The sequence below is a fragment of the Bos taurus genome, chromosome 4 (assembly GCF_002263795.3).
Source record: "Bos taurus isolate L1 Dominette 01449 registration number 42190680 breed Hereford chromosome 4, ARS-UCD2.0, whole genome shotgun sequence".
NCBI lineage: Eukaryota > Metazoa > Chordata > Mammalia > Artiodactyla > Bovidae > Bos > Bos taurus.
Window position 1 is genome coordinate 16,725,278 of NC_037331.1, and position 14,735 is coordinate 16,740,012.

General features: G+C 38.3%; 1 protein-coding gene and 1 non-coding gene across 2 annotated transcripts in view; both read left to right on the forward strand.

Moving 5' to 3' along the window:
* Positions 1–14,735, forward strand: part of NXPH1 (neurexophilin 1) — a 368,365-nt gene that overhangs the window by 202,288 nt on the left and 151,342 nt on the right.
* On the forward strand, positions 9,759–9,830 carry TRNAC-GCA (transfer RNA cysteine (anticodon GCA)). Its single transcript has one exon. It is a non-coding gene; the product is annotated as a tRNA-Cys (tRNA).

A 14,735-nucleotide genomic window follows, 5' to 3' on the forward strand; every position in this document is an offset into this window, starting at 1 on the left:
TGCTTTGAATAATTTTAGCTTAAATGAGTTAAAGGCACAATTTAATTAAGACTAATGAGATGCTGAAAGAATGCATTTTGCTTCATACTTTGCCTGGATGGTATCTCTCTTTACAGTACTCATTTACCAGTGACAAATAAAAAAGTCAATAAAGTCCTGTTTTCATCAACTAGACTAATGAACTTCATTAGTTGATCATGTTATCAGTGTAATTACTACATACTATGTTTTGCCCTTGGTTATTAAGGCAATAGATTTCTGCAACTTAGGAGAACTGACTAGGAGGACAAGAACTCAGTTTAGCTCTAGAAATAACCTTGGTCCTTCTTTTTAAAAGCTCACCATTAAATCCTCCAGGAAATACTTTGGCTATTCCATATATTTAGTTGCAGTGGTTTTGACACTCTACTTAGGAAATATTTTGCTAGAGAACTTTGTTTTGTTATGGTTGAGTGTGCCTTTTTAAGATACTATGGTGGATGGAATCATGGTCCCCAAAAGATATGTTGAAGTCTTAACCCCTGATACTTGTGATGTGACCTTATTTAGAACTAGGATCTTTGCAGAAAAAAGTTGAGATGGAGTCATACCAGAGTAGGGTGAACCCTTAATCCAATATGACTAGTGTACTTATCAGAGAAGAAACACAGGGAGAATGCCATGTGGTGAGAGAAGCAGAGGATGGAGTGATACAGATGCAAACCAGAGTCAAGGATTGGCACTGACCACCACATGCTAGGAAGAGGTAAGGAGGATTCTACCATGAGTCTCCAAGGGAGTATGGCCCTGCCAACACATTGATGTTGGATTTCTACCTTCCATAATGGTGAGGGAGTAAATTCTTGTTTTTAAAGCCACCCATTTTATGGTACTTTGTTATAGCAGTCTGAGGAAACAAACACAGATGTCTTACTTAAATTGTTAACCAGGATAGATTAACTGCTTAGCTAGTGGGGAGGAGGTGATCAGTTCTTCTCAGGGATAAATGGGAGGCTCAGAAGTCAATGTGTTGGTCATCAGGACAAACTCTCAAAAATGTGGTGAGATTTACATCAGAGGAATAGGAATGAAGGTAGTGGTTTGGAAGGGGCAAGAGATGGTGAGAGAGAGGTGGAATTAAACTACAGAACTTGGAGTATGTTATTCAAGTGAAAAAACCTTTTCTGTGCCTTTGAAATGTTTGGGGGGTTGGTATGTGACTTTGAAAACATGGGAGTTTTTCATGCATTACAGATTGCTGTTGACAAAACTCCAAAAAACTACCACAAACTTCAGATAAAATGAATCCCAAATAAAAATCTGGTTTTGATGTGATATGAGTGGCAAATGATTGCAAATAATTTTAGTAGTTTATATATAAATCAAATGAATTGTATTTTACGATTGACAGTTACCCTAGGGGAATTTTGGATCACATTTAAAAATCATTTGTATAGGAGATACAGCATTAAAATGAGAGCCAGAGGTGGGGGGGAAACATATATATATATATATATCCTTTTTATTAATTTTATATCCAGTTATTTATATTCACAAATAACTGCATATATAATTTAATCATATATCAGTCCAAAGATATATCTCAGGCTTTGTAATTTTTCTAGATACAGTTGGTGTCCATGCTAGCTAAGCTAGGAAAAGTCTAGAAACTCAATATATAAGCAACTCAAAAAACCAAAACATCCATTTTGATGATTCTTCGTTTACTCTAAAACTGGGGCAGGAATGATAAATAAGAGTTTTCAACTCTTTTCTTTGTAGATGGAGAGTGTAACAATTAGGAAACAGTCTGAAAGTTTGTCAGTGGGAGGAAAAAGGAAGAAAATGCAAGCCTTCGCTAATTCACGATTTTGACTCAAATAACAAGAAACTGGTGTCATGAAAACAGATCTTCTGGGGGGAAAAATTGGGATTGTGATGGTGCAGTACTTTGAGATACTCTCAGAAGAGCTTAAGGGCAAAGATGTTTCATGGTCCAAAGTGCATTCTTATTGATGACTATTTCTGGACAGTTATCTTTGAACTAATATTACAAAGGAAAATCCTTATCACCTGTGTAATCCTCCATGTGTACCTGGGTTTTAGTGATCTCATAATTTTATGTGAACAAAGAATGAGCTCAACATGATACAATTTCTGCCAAGCTCTCAGATCTAGTTTTTTCTACTAATGCATCATAACAGAGAAAGTCATTTTCTGATTCTGCAGTTCTAAGGGAGAACTATCTTTATCTTTTACTTTATGCTAGGCAAAGGAAAAACATTTTTGAAGTTCAAGTAAATAAGGATGATTATTTGGCATTAAGACTTTGAAATCCCTTGGTGAAGGTGTTACAATATTAAAGTGTACTTGTTTGATTTTAGAAGTGCTGCTGTTGGACATGCTAAGAGTTTTGAAGTTTAATTTTGATTTATTTCCTTACTAGAGTGATCATTTTGATGAAATCTTAACATTTTGTTTCAATGTTGCTAGCCAAAATAACCATACTTTATAGCCTTTTTGAGACAGTTTGATTGTAAATTCACATTTGTCTATCAGTATTAAGAGAGATGACTCCAATCAAAGGAGGTGGGCAAGCATTTCTCTTCAAACTTTCCAAAAAGAACTGAGTGCTTATCTGTGAACCAGAGCATAGTTTGACATATACAGCTGTGTGTAACTCAAGCACTCTCCATGGTACAAAATGGAGGTTGAACTAGATAGGAATGAACATTTCAATGCCATTTTATACACCTATAAACATTCTCCCCATTTTGTTGTTGTTTGTTTGTTTTGGCCATGCCAAGCAGCTTGTGGGATCTTAGTTCCCTGTCCCAGGATTGAACTTATGCCCTTGGCACCCTTGGCAGTGAAAGCAGGGAGTACTAACAACTGAACTGCCAGGGAATTCCCTCCCCTTTTGTTTTTAATTCATTAGTGTCTATTTCCAAATCTTCATTCCCATGATTATATCATCCTTTGACCTGTTAGGATTACAGGTGTGGTAGCTTATAGCTTTTTAATTGAAGGCTAGTCAGCTATCTATATGATATGATTTGATGGGTTCCATGAGGTCCACATGGGCTTTCCTGGTAGCTCAGCTGGTAAAGAATCCTTCTGCAATGAAGGAGACCCTGGTTCAATTCCTGGGCCAGGAAGATCCCCTGGAGAAGGGACAAGCTACCCATTCCAGTGTTCTTGGGCTTCCTTGGTGGCTCAGATGGTAAAGAATCCACCAGTAAAGCGGGAGACCTGGGTTTAATCCCTGGGTTGGGAAGATCCTCTGGAGGAGGTCATGGCAGCCCACTCCAGTATTCTTGCCTGGAGAATCCCCGTGGACAGAGGAGCCTGGTGGGCTACAGTCCATTGGGTCACACAGAGTCGGACACATGAGCAGCTAAGCACAGCACAGCACAGCGTGAGGTACAGATGCACACGAGGTCACCTTCCCCTCTCTCTTTACCAGCCAGTCTAAGGGCTTATGGTTCCCCACGTATTTCTTTGGGTTAAATCACCATGTCTTCAGAAAGCATGTTAAAATATAAATGTGTTAGATGGGAGGAACAATCTTTCTACATAGATTACCTGCCAGAGATCAAACCTCCAAAGAAATAGACACCAAACAAGAATCTTGACAGAGGAAAGATGACAGCATGATGTGCATGGTGAAACACTATAAGTAGGAGTTAGTTGAAGGAACTGCAGTAGAGGGTTCTGGGTCACCAGGATTCAGTGTGAGAATCATACATGCTTGGAGGGAATTTGTGAAGGAAGATGCTATAAAGGGGAAAGTAAAATTAAGAATATGTTCTGTGCTATGAATCCTTCTGGCACATTGTACAAATATGTTTTCAGTATTCCAAGTGGTCACTTAGTATGTTGAAATTTATACTTTTGTTGAATTTTAATCAAATTCACATGGGACTTCCCTTACGGACCAGTGGTTATGACTTCACTTTCCAATGCAGAAGGTGCCGATTAGATACCTGGTCGAGGAGCTGAGATCCCCCATGCCTTGAAGCCAAAAAACCAAAACATGAAACAGAAACAACATTGTAACAAATTCAATAACGATTTTAAAAATGGTTCGCATTAAAAAAAATCTTTTAATAAAAGTCAAATTCATGGCAAAGTGATGATGGGAGCTAGTGGGTGCAGTTACCCAACCCCTCTGCGTCTGCTTCTCAGCAGAGGTTTGTTGTTTGACCTAGTACTACAAAGTCTACGGTAGTGTGGAAAGTTATCTTGTGGTGTCAGGAAGTTCCCAGCACACATGTAAGAAATTCTGCAAGAAATTAGCAGAATAAGTCAGATGTACTGACAAACATTTCAAAATTGAAAATTTCTTGAAATTTTCAAGATAATAACGAATATCAAGAATGGCTTCCTGGGAATCCAGGGTGTGATAAAGGTAAGCAAGTATGTGGAGTTTATTTTATAGGCATGCTCATGGTTTGCATTTCTAGTCTTTATTTTCTTTCGTTCCCTTTCCTTCCATTTCTTACCTCCCTCTTCCTTTCCTCCAGTTTGTTCTCTCTTCTTTCTCTTTTTACCTTTTGAATATTTATAGTTATATAATCAACCAGTTCAGGGCATTTGGCTGTAATAAAGGATTTTTTTTTTTTTTTTTTTGGTGAATCCTGACTTCTCGGTCATTCTCTCAAAAATAGTTGTAAGGAGATAGATTAAGGAGTTACAGGAGCACTAAAGAGAAACTTTCCTTGCCTTGTAATTTCATAAGCTTTCCAGTGCTATCACATTAAACCCATAAAGTATTGACTTGGGCAATTTTGCCAAGAGTAAATTAATAGCCATTTGTGTTTCTTAGATTATAAAACAACCTAATCAAAAATAAATAAATAAATAAAACAACCTAATCAACTTTCTAGCCTCACAGTAGCTCTTCCTTCCACTTCTGTTACAGTTCAAAGGGAATAAATAAAATATTGTATGTTTATATCTTTTTAAATATGTATTAGATTACTACTTACTTTGTTAGGGCTTCCCAGGTCGTGCTAGTGGTAAAGAGCCTGCCTGCTAATGCAGGAGACTTGAGAGATGCAGGTTTGATCCCAGGGTTGGGAAGATCCCCTGGAGAAGGGCATGGCAACCCACTTCATTGTTTTTGCCTGGAGAACCCCATGGACAGAGGAGCCTGGTGGGCTATAGTCCATGGGGTCTCAAAGAGTCAGACACGACTGAAGTGACTTAGCACACACTTTGTTAATATTTTTTCTTCACAGTATGTCTCATTCATTCATCAAACCCCTTTCCCAGTCGGGCATCATTAACCTTGCTTTGTAGATAAAGAGACATGGAGGTCAATAGTCTTGGCAAGTGTTTTGTCCACTCACTGCTATTGCTGATAATAGATAAAAGTATTGGGAAAACTGAAGCTTTATTACCTTGTTTACCTTGCCCGAAGTTAGGTCTTCATTATGCATCAGGGGACTGTATGCTGCAATGAAACTGCAAAAACTGAATAAGCATATTAAAGATGATCTGTGTGTTGCCAAATTACAGATATACGAGTGGTTTTACCTGTAGCTGTGTAGGTAAGTGTCTGCTTTTATTTACTTGTATGATTGTGTTTTCATACCAGTACCACCTTCTGTTCATTTAAAGTGGTTAAGAGCAGATCCTGGGTTTTCCTTAGAGTATAGGTTTCAGAGGGTGTTTCATCATTAGCTCATTCCTTTTACATAGCCAATTTTAATAATTATCGTCATGTCTTAAAGTATGTGCACACTTGTTTCTTCAGCCAGAGAAGCTCCATTTTAACTGCTAGCAAACTCAATAACTCGAAAGCTTTCAAACATAGTCTATTGTCCAGGGCTTTCATGCTGCATGGCAACAAAGAGAATGTCTGTGCTCACTCAATTTGCAAACATCTGGAGGAAAATAATGTGATAATTAGGAGGCAACATGGGTTCATCAAAAACAAATCATGCCAAACTAACTTAATTTCTTTCTTTGATTTCTTAACAAGCTGAGTGGAACACAGTGGTATTTTTGTTATAGAAAGGCACCCGATGTAGCTTCTGAACATTCTCAAAAGACCTAGGGAAAATGCAGATGAGGCGAAATAACTGACTGAGGTAGGGTATCTTTGTAAAAAGGTGTAGGTAACCATTATTTATGTGTGGTTCAGTATATAGTTAGGCAAAACTGTTAGGTAAATTTTGTTTTATTAGCTGTACCTTTATTAAATATCTTAAACTTTTGACTTTGATGTATATTTTATATCTCATCATTTTTAACTGGCTATAAGGATTCAATTTCTAAAAATTGGTAGTTGGTCTTTGAGAGAGAAATGTAAACCATGGCCAACTTTTTCCATTGGAAAATTGTGAAAATCATATATATGTATCTTTGTATCTATACACACAGAGTCATACATCACATACATGCATTATGGTAATTCATAATCTATTTCCATATACAACTAATATTATTTTGATAATATTATTTTGATAATTGTTCTTTCAGACTTATTTCTGTGTGTAATATGTATGTTTTAAAAAAGTAGAAACATGCTTACTATTTTTTTTAATTATGTATTTTTTCGGTCATACCACATGGCTTGTGGGATTGGTCTGACCAGAGATTGAACCTATGCCCTTGGCAGTGAAAGCAAGGAGTCCTAACCACTGGACTGCCAGGCAATGCCTATGCTTGTTATTTTTAAACTAACTTTTTCACTTAATTATGTACTGTTAACACAGTCCCAGGTCAGCAAATGTAGCTTTGTAGACTCATTTCTAAGGGCTGCATAGTATTCCAGTATTTGGATATGACATATTTATGGCTGATTGTCTCTAGTTTAGATTATATGTTTGTTGTTGTTATTACTATAAATTATACAAAGATAGCTATACTTAATCTTTCTATACAGTCATAAGATAAATGACTAAATGTAGTATTATTGCTATTTTTCTTGAAGTATAGTTGCTGTATTATACTATATAAGTTCAGTTCAGTTCAGTCGCTCAGTCGTGTCCGACTCTTTGTGACCCCATGAATCGCAGCACGCCAGGCCTCCCTGTCCATCACCAACTCCCGGCGTTCACTGAGACTCACGTCCATCGAGTCAGTGATGCCATCCAGCCATCTCAGGTGTACAATGTAGTGATTCACAATTTTCAAGAGTTGTACTCCATTTATAATTATAAAATACTGGCTGTGTTTCTCGTGCTGTACAATATATCCTTGTCGTTTATTTTATACCAAATTGTTCGTACCCCTAACTGTCCCTTCTGTTTCCCTCTTCTCACTGGTAACAGCTGGTCAGCTCTCTGTATCTGTGAGATGGCTTCTTTTTGTTGTATTCACTGGTTTGTTGTGTTTTGAAGATTCCACATTTAAGGGATATTGTACAGTACTTGCGTTTCTCTGTCTGACTTATTTCACTTACTATAATGCCCTCAAGGTGCATCCATGTTGCTGCAAATGAGAAAATTTCATGGTTTTTATGTATTGCTGGGCAGTATCCCACTGTATATATATGGTTTGGTGGTTTAGTCGCTAAGTTGTGTCCGACTCTTGTGACTCCATGGATGCAAGGAGCCTGTCGGGCTCCTCTATCTATGGGATTCTCCAGGCAAGAATACTGGAGTGGGTGGCCATTTCCTTCTCCAGGGTATCTTCCCAACCCAGGAGTCGAACCTGAGTTTCCTGCACTGCAGGCAGATTCTTTACTGACTGAGCTATGAGGGAAGGTTTGTATACATATATATCTATCTCACATCTTTCTCCATTCATCTGTTGATGGACACTTAAGTTGCTTCCATATCCGGGCTATTGTAAATAAAGCTGCTATGAACTTTGGGGTGCATATATCCTATCAGATTACTGGATTTGGGGGGGATATATACACCAGGAGTAAAATTGCTGGGTCATATGGTAGTTCTATTTTTAGTTTTCTGAGAAACTTCCATACTGTGTTCCACAGTGTCTGCACCAATGACATTCCCACCAACAGTGTACGGGGTTCCCTTTTCTCCATAGCTTTGCTGACATTTGTTGTTTGTGTTCTTTTTGATGGTAGCCATTCTGACAGTTGTGAAGTTTTTTGGCATTCCCAACTAGTGATGTTGAGTACCTTTTCATGTGCCTGTTGGCCATCTGCATTTCCTCTTTGGAGAAAGGTCTCTTCAGTTGTTCTGGCCATTTTTTTCAACAGGGTTGTTTGATTTTTTGATGTTGAGTTGTTCAAGTTGTTTATATATGTTGGATATTAATCCCTTATCAGTCATATCATTTGCAAATATTTTCTCCCATTAAGTAGGTTGTCTTTTCATTTATTGTTGGTTTCTTTTCTGTGCAAAAGCTTTTTAAGCTTAATTACATCCCATTTGTTTATTTTTGCTTTTATTTTCTTTACTATAGGAGATGGATCCAAAAAAAAAAAAATATTGCTGTGATTTATGTTGAAGAGTTTTCTGCCTGTGTTTTCCTCTAATAGTTTTTTAGTGTCCGATCATGTTTTTAGGTCTTTATTTTGATTTTATTTTTATGCATGACGCTAGAGAATGTTTTAATTTTATTCTTTCACATGCAGCTGTCTGGTTTCCCCAGAACCTCTTATTGAAGAGACTGTCTTTTCTCTATTGTATATTCTGATGTTCTGTTTTGTGGAGTAATTGACCATAAGTGCATGGATGTATTTCTAGGCAATCTGTTTCATTGATCTTTGTGTCTGCTTTTGTGCCAGGACCATCCTCTTTTGATTACTATAGCTTTGTAGTATAGTATGAAGTCAGGGAGCATGATTCCTCCAGCTCTGTTCTATCTCAAGATTGTTTTGGTTATTCGGGGTCTTTCGCGTTTCCATACAGATTTTAAATTTATTTCCTCTGGTTCTGTGAAAAATGTCATTTGTGTTTTGATAGAGATTGCATTGAATCTGTAGATTGCCTTAAGTAGTGTAGTCATTTTAACAATGTTGATTCTTCAAATCCAAGGACACTGTGTGATTTTCCAGTTGGAGTTGTCTTTCATCAGTGTTACGGTTTTCTGAGTAAAGGTCTTTTGCCTCCTTAGGTAAGTTTATTCCTAGATATTTTCTTATTTTTGATGTAATGTACATGGAATTGTTTCCTTAATTTCTCTTTCTGCTAGTTTGTTGTTATGTATAGAAACACAACAATTTCTGTTTATTAATTTTGTATCCTATAACTTTACCAAATTCATTGATGAGATCTAGTAGTTATCTCAGAGAAGGCGATGGCACCCCACTCCAGTACTCTTGCCTGGAAAATTCCATGGATGGAAGAGCCTGGTGGGCTGCAGTCCATGGGGTCACTAACAGTCGGACACGACTGAGTGACTTCACTTGCACTTTTCACTTTCATGCATTGGAGAAGGAAATGGCAACACACTCCAGTGTTCTTGCCTGGAGAACCCCAGGGATGGGGGAGCCTGGTGGGCTGCCATCTATGGGGTCGCACAGAGTTGGACATGACTGAAGTGACTTAGCAGCAGTAGCAGCAGTAGTTATCTGGTGGCTTCTCTAGGATTTTCTATGTGTAGTGTTATAGACAATGTATCATTGAATCAATCAAGAATATGAAAGTTATATAATAATGATTTGATGTGTGCTTAATTGCCTTCTAAAAGGTTAAACTAGTTTATATTCCTGCCAGCTGTTTATAAGAGAAATATATATATATATATATATATATATTCATATTTATAGACATATACGTACCTATATACTTATGTATCTCTGTCCCTGTCTCTAACCATATATATGTTTATATATGTATAAATATAGGGCTTCCCTGGTAGCTCAGCAGTTAGAGCATCTGCCTGCAATGCAGGAGACCCAGGTTCGATCCCTGGGTTGGGAAGATCCCCTGGAGAAGGAAATGGAAACCCACTCCAGCATTGTTGCCTGGAGAATCCCATGGACGGAGGAGCCTGGTGGGCCGCAGTCCACGGGGTCACAAAGAGTCGGATATGACTGAGCTACATATGCATGCATTCTTTTAAGAAAAATAGGAGGTTTCTCTTTGAGAAAAGTAAAATTCACTGTAAATACTTGAAAAATGAAAGTTTTCATAAATATTTTAGAAACTTCATGTTTCATTATGCAGCTGTGATGAAAGGATTTCAAAGAATAGCCTAAAATTGACTTTTCCCCTGTTTCTCTCTAAAGATTTATCAAAAGGAGAGATTCATTTTTGTGGCAATTATCATTCTTATTGAACACTTTGAAATAAGAATTTTTCTATGCCTCACAGTGACATTAAATTATATTCTTTGTTAATATATTAAACAAACCAAGGCCTTTTAAATGGTATTTGAGATGAAAGATTCTGTTTTGTACGTTAATACTGCAGCAAATACAGTTTCTCAGATCTACGGTTAGGTAGCTCTGATTTCCCATTCTCTTCCCTTCCTCCTTTTTATTTGTTGTGCCTCATTAAAATTTCAAATGAAACCATATGACACTGATTGGAATTGTTTCTGTTGGGGGGAAATGTACACACTAGATGAGAGGCAGAAATTCATCTGCATTCGAACCCTGCTATTTGTTTGACACAATGGATTTTCAGAAATGTGATTGCAGGAGCTAAATCTTTAATAAAATTGCTATTGACTGTCCCTGCAGGAGGCAATGTGCATGGCAGCTAAACAGGAAGGTTTGAGCTCTAAGCTCTGTAGATTATTGGCTGTGTAACTAACCTCTCTTAAGTACATTTGTTCATCTGAAAAATGTAGTAATATAAACTCCTTAAGGCTGTTAAGGGGATTCAACACGATGATTTAAATAAGCACTTGGAATCTAGTAAGCTCTCAATAAATGTTAGCTTTTACTGATATCTCTTGTTGGACCAAACTTTCCTTGGATGGTGGGGCATAACCCTTCCTGCATCTTTGGCAAAAACTCCTCTCTGTTTGCCCCAAAATTATTGCATCATTTTGGAGCAATTGTATCAAAATCTGCAAAATAACTCTTGTGTGAATGTTTTTCCTCTCCATTCTCTTCTTCCTTCTTGCTTTCGTATCTTCCTTCCTTTCCTCCTTCCCTCCTTTTTTCTTCCTTCCTTTCTTTCTTTATTTGCATTTATTGTGCACCACTTGTTTTATATATTCTGCTAGACACTGGAGAAGGAAAAGCTGATTGGCTCTTTTTCCTGAAGGAACTCGTAGACCAGTGGAGGAGACAAATATTAATCAGATAATCACATAAATAAATATAAAGTTGCAAAGATGCCAAGTACTATGTTAATGATATATAACACAGATTATAAGAGAATATAGAAGATTGGAAAGACTTCCCAAAGGAATTGAAACAGGGATATAAATTAATATAAGAGTTAAATGGACATGAGTTTGAGCAAACTCTGGGAGATAGTGAAGGACAGGGAAGCCTGGTGTGCTGCAGTCCATGGGGTCGCAAAGAGTCGGACATGACTTAGTGACTGAAAAACAAGAGTTAAATAGCAGAACAGTAGACATTTAACTAGTCTCCTTGTATCTGCTATTGCTACTTACACTGTCCTCCACAAAGAACGCAGAGTCAATCTCATTACAATGAAAGCCAGATTACATTAGAGCTCTACTCAAATCTCCCATCATTGTTACTGAAAGCTCAGCCTCTCTAAACACCAGTACTGAATAAAATCCTAGAGACCAGAGTTTGGGGTGAAGCAGAAAAGGATAGCTTTATTACTTTTCCAGGCAAAGGGAGACACATCAGGCTTCTGCTTAAAAAAACTGTGTCTCAACCTCAGTGAACTTGGTGAGGGCTTTTATAATGGGGGGCAAAAGTGGGGTCTCTGACAAGGTTAGGGTATGAGCAGGGCCTGCAGTCTCTTAATCTTGTTTTAGGTGGTGATGGTGTTGTTCATTCACTAAATTGTGCCCTACTCTTTGCAACCCCATGGTCTGCAGCACACCAGACTTCTCTGTCCTTCATTATCTCCCAGAGTTTGCTCAAACTCATGTCCATTGAGTCGGTGATTTTATCTAACCATCTCATCTTCTGTTGCCCCCTTCTCCTTTTGCCTTCAATCTTGCCCAGCATCAGAGTCTTTTCTAGTGAGTCAGCTTTTCACATCAGGTGGCCAAAGTAATGGAGCTTCAGCTTCAGCGTCAGTTCCTCAAATGACTATTCAGAGTTGGTTTCCTTTACATTTGACTGGTTTGATCTCCCTGCAGTCCAAGGGACTATCAAGAGTCTTCTCCAGCAATTTGATGCACAATTCACAGCATAGGTTCTTTGGCACTCAGCTTTCTTTTGGTCCAGCTCTCACATCCATATATGACTACTGGAAACACCATAGCTATGACTATGTAGACCTTTGTTGGCAAAGTGATGTGTCTGCTTTTTAATATGCTGTCTAAGTATGTCATAGCTTTCCTTCCAAGGAGCAAGCATCTTTTAATTTCATGGCAGCAATTACTGTCCACAGTGATTTTGGAGCCCAAGAAAATAAAGTTTGTCACTGCTTCCACTTTTTCCCCTTCTATTTGCCATGAAGTGATGGGACAAGATGCCATGATCTAAGTTTTTTTAATGTTGAGTTTTAAGCCAGCTCTTTCACTCTCGTCTTTTACCCTCAAGAGGCTCTTTAATTCCTGCCATTAGAGTGGTATAATCTGCATATCTGAGGTTGGTGATATTTCTCCCATCTCACTTGGTCATTCTCCTTATCTTGATGAGCTTCTCTGGTCTGTTTAATCTTGCATCAGGAAATTTCTTGGCTGCTCCTCCCTTGATCAGCAACTGTTAGAACAGTTGGAACTCCAGGAAGGTCATAATGGCTAGAGCCTTGCCTACAAGAAACGGGAGACAAAAAGGCTCTGTGCCTGGGAGTCCCACATGGCCCCACTAAGTTTCATCTTAACTTTCCGTCTCAGAGTGAATCTCATAGTCCTTAGCTCATTTTTATAGAGCCCTATTGGAGAAGGCAATGGCACCCCACTCCAGTACTCTTGCCTGGAAAATCCCATGGACTGAGGAGCCTGGTAGGCTGAAGTCCCTGGGGTTGCTAAGAGTCGGACATGACTGAGCGACTTCACTTTCACTTTTCACTTTCATGCATTGGAGAAGGAAATGGCAACCCACTCCAGTGTTCTTGCCTGGAGAATCCCAGGGACGGGGGAGCCTGGTGGGCTACCGTCTATGGGGTCGCACAGAGTCGGACACGACTGAAGCGACTTAGCAGCAGCAGCAGCATAGAGCCCTATGTGATTGTCTTCTTGCTGGCTATCTGACCTCATCTCCTACCACTCTCTTTCTACGCATTCCTCTCCAGCCACACTAGCCTCCTTGATGTCCCCTGAACACACGGGTAAACTCCATCTCAGAATCTCTCATCTTGCTTCTCTGTGCCCCATACTCTCTTCTCCAGATGCTCCCTGACTCCTTGTTTGCAGCCCCTCTCCTGGTTTGCAAGCAAAATTCAAGTGTCACACACAAATATCTCAGTGCTTCAAAGTTTGCTCCATTAAAAATACACACACACACACACACACACACACAAATACCACTCTTCCTGTCAAAAATGTATGTGAAAGTACCACACTGTAGTCACACTATGGTTTTTCATTTGTTTTTTAATGATGATGGATGTTAACTGGACTTACAGTGATGATCAGTTTGTAATATATAAAATATAGAATCATTGTGTTGTATATTTGAAACTAATATAATATGAAATGAAAGTTGTTTAGTCATGTCCGACTCTTTGTGACCCCAGGGACAGTACAGTCCATGGAATTCTCCAGGCCAGAATACTGGAGTGGGTAACCACCATTCCCTTCTCCAGGGGATGTTCCCAACCCAGGGATTGAACCCAGGTCTCCTGCATTGCAGGCAGATTCTTTACCAGTTGAGCCCACAGGGAAGCCCAAGGATCCTGGTGTGGGTAGCCTGTCACTTCCCCAGCAGATCTTTCTGACCCAGGAATTGAACCGGGGTCTCCTGCATTGCAGGCAGATTCTTTACCAGCTGAGCTACCAGGGAAACTAATGCAATATTGTATGTCAATAATATCTTAATATAAAAGAATAATAAGAATTTGCCTAAAAGCATATAGAAGTTACTAAAATATTTCAAGCAGGAAGTGGGTTAACATGATTAAATTTCTGTTAAAAAAAAAAAAAAAAAAACCAAATGAAAAAACCTTACTCTGGCTACAGTGTGATATTTTCACATACATTTCCCCTTCCTACTCTTCATGTCCTTGCATAGACAAGAAGAGGCCAATTACCTGTATTTTTTAACAGAGCAAACTTTGAGGCACTGAGATATTTGTGACACTTAAATTTTGCTTACAAACTAGGAGGGGGCTGCAAAGGGGAAATCAGGATTTGGCCTTTTACTAATGTATTATTGTTCTTAGAGGTGTAATCACCATGTCATTCTTTCATCTTGAGGGCCTCCTGAGATTATTCAAGATATTTAATTCTATATTTGTATATGTTGAATCTGCATATAAAGAATTCATTATATTCTACATATTATTTTTTCTGTTTTGCTTGTTTGAATTTCTGCTAAACACACTACCCAGAATTCAAGTAGTGTCTAATTCTGTGTATGTCAATTGACATTATCTGGACCCAGTTCCTTCTCTTCTCCCAAAGTACATTTTATAGCAGGAAACTGGTAGAAGAGGAAAATCATAAAATTCAATTTTTTTTTTTCATTTTATATCATCATTTTTAAGCAGAAAGACTTTAGGAGGGACAAGTGAGGTGGGAATCAACAGATTTTTGTGGCATCAGTTAGTTATTTTCTCTTT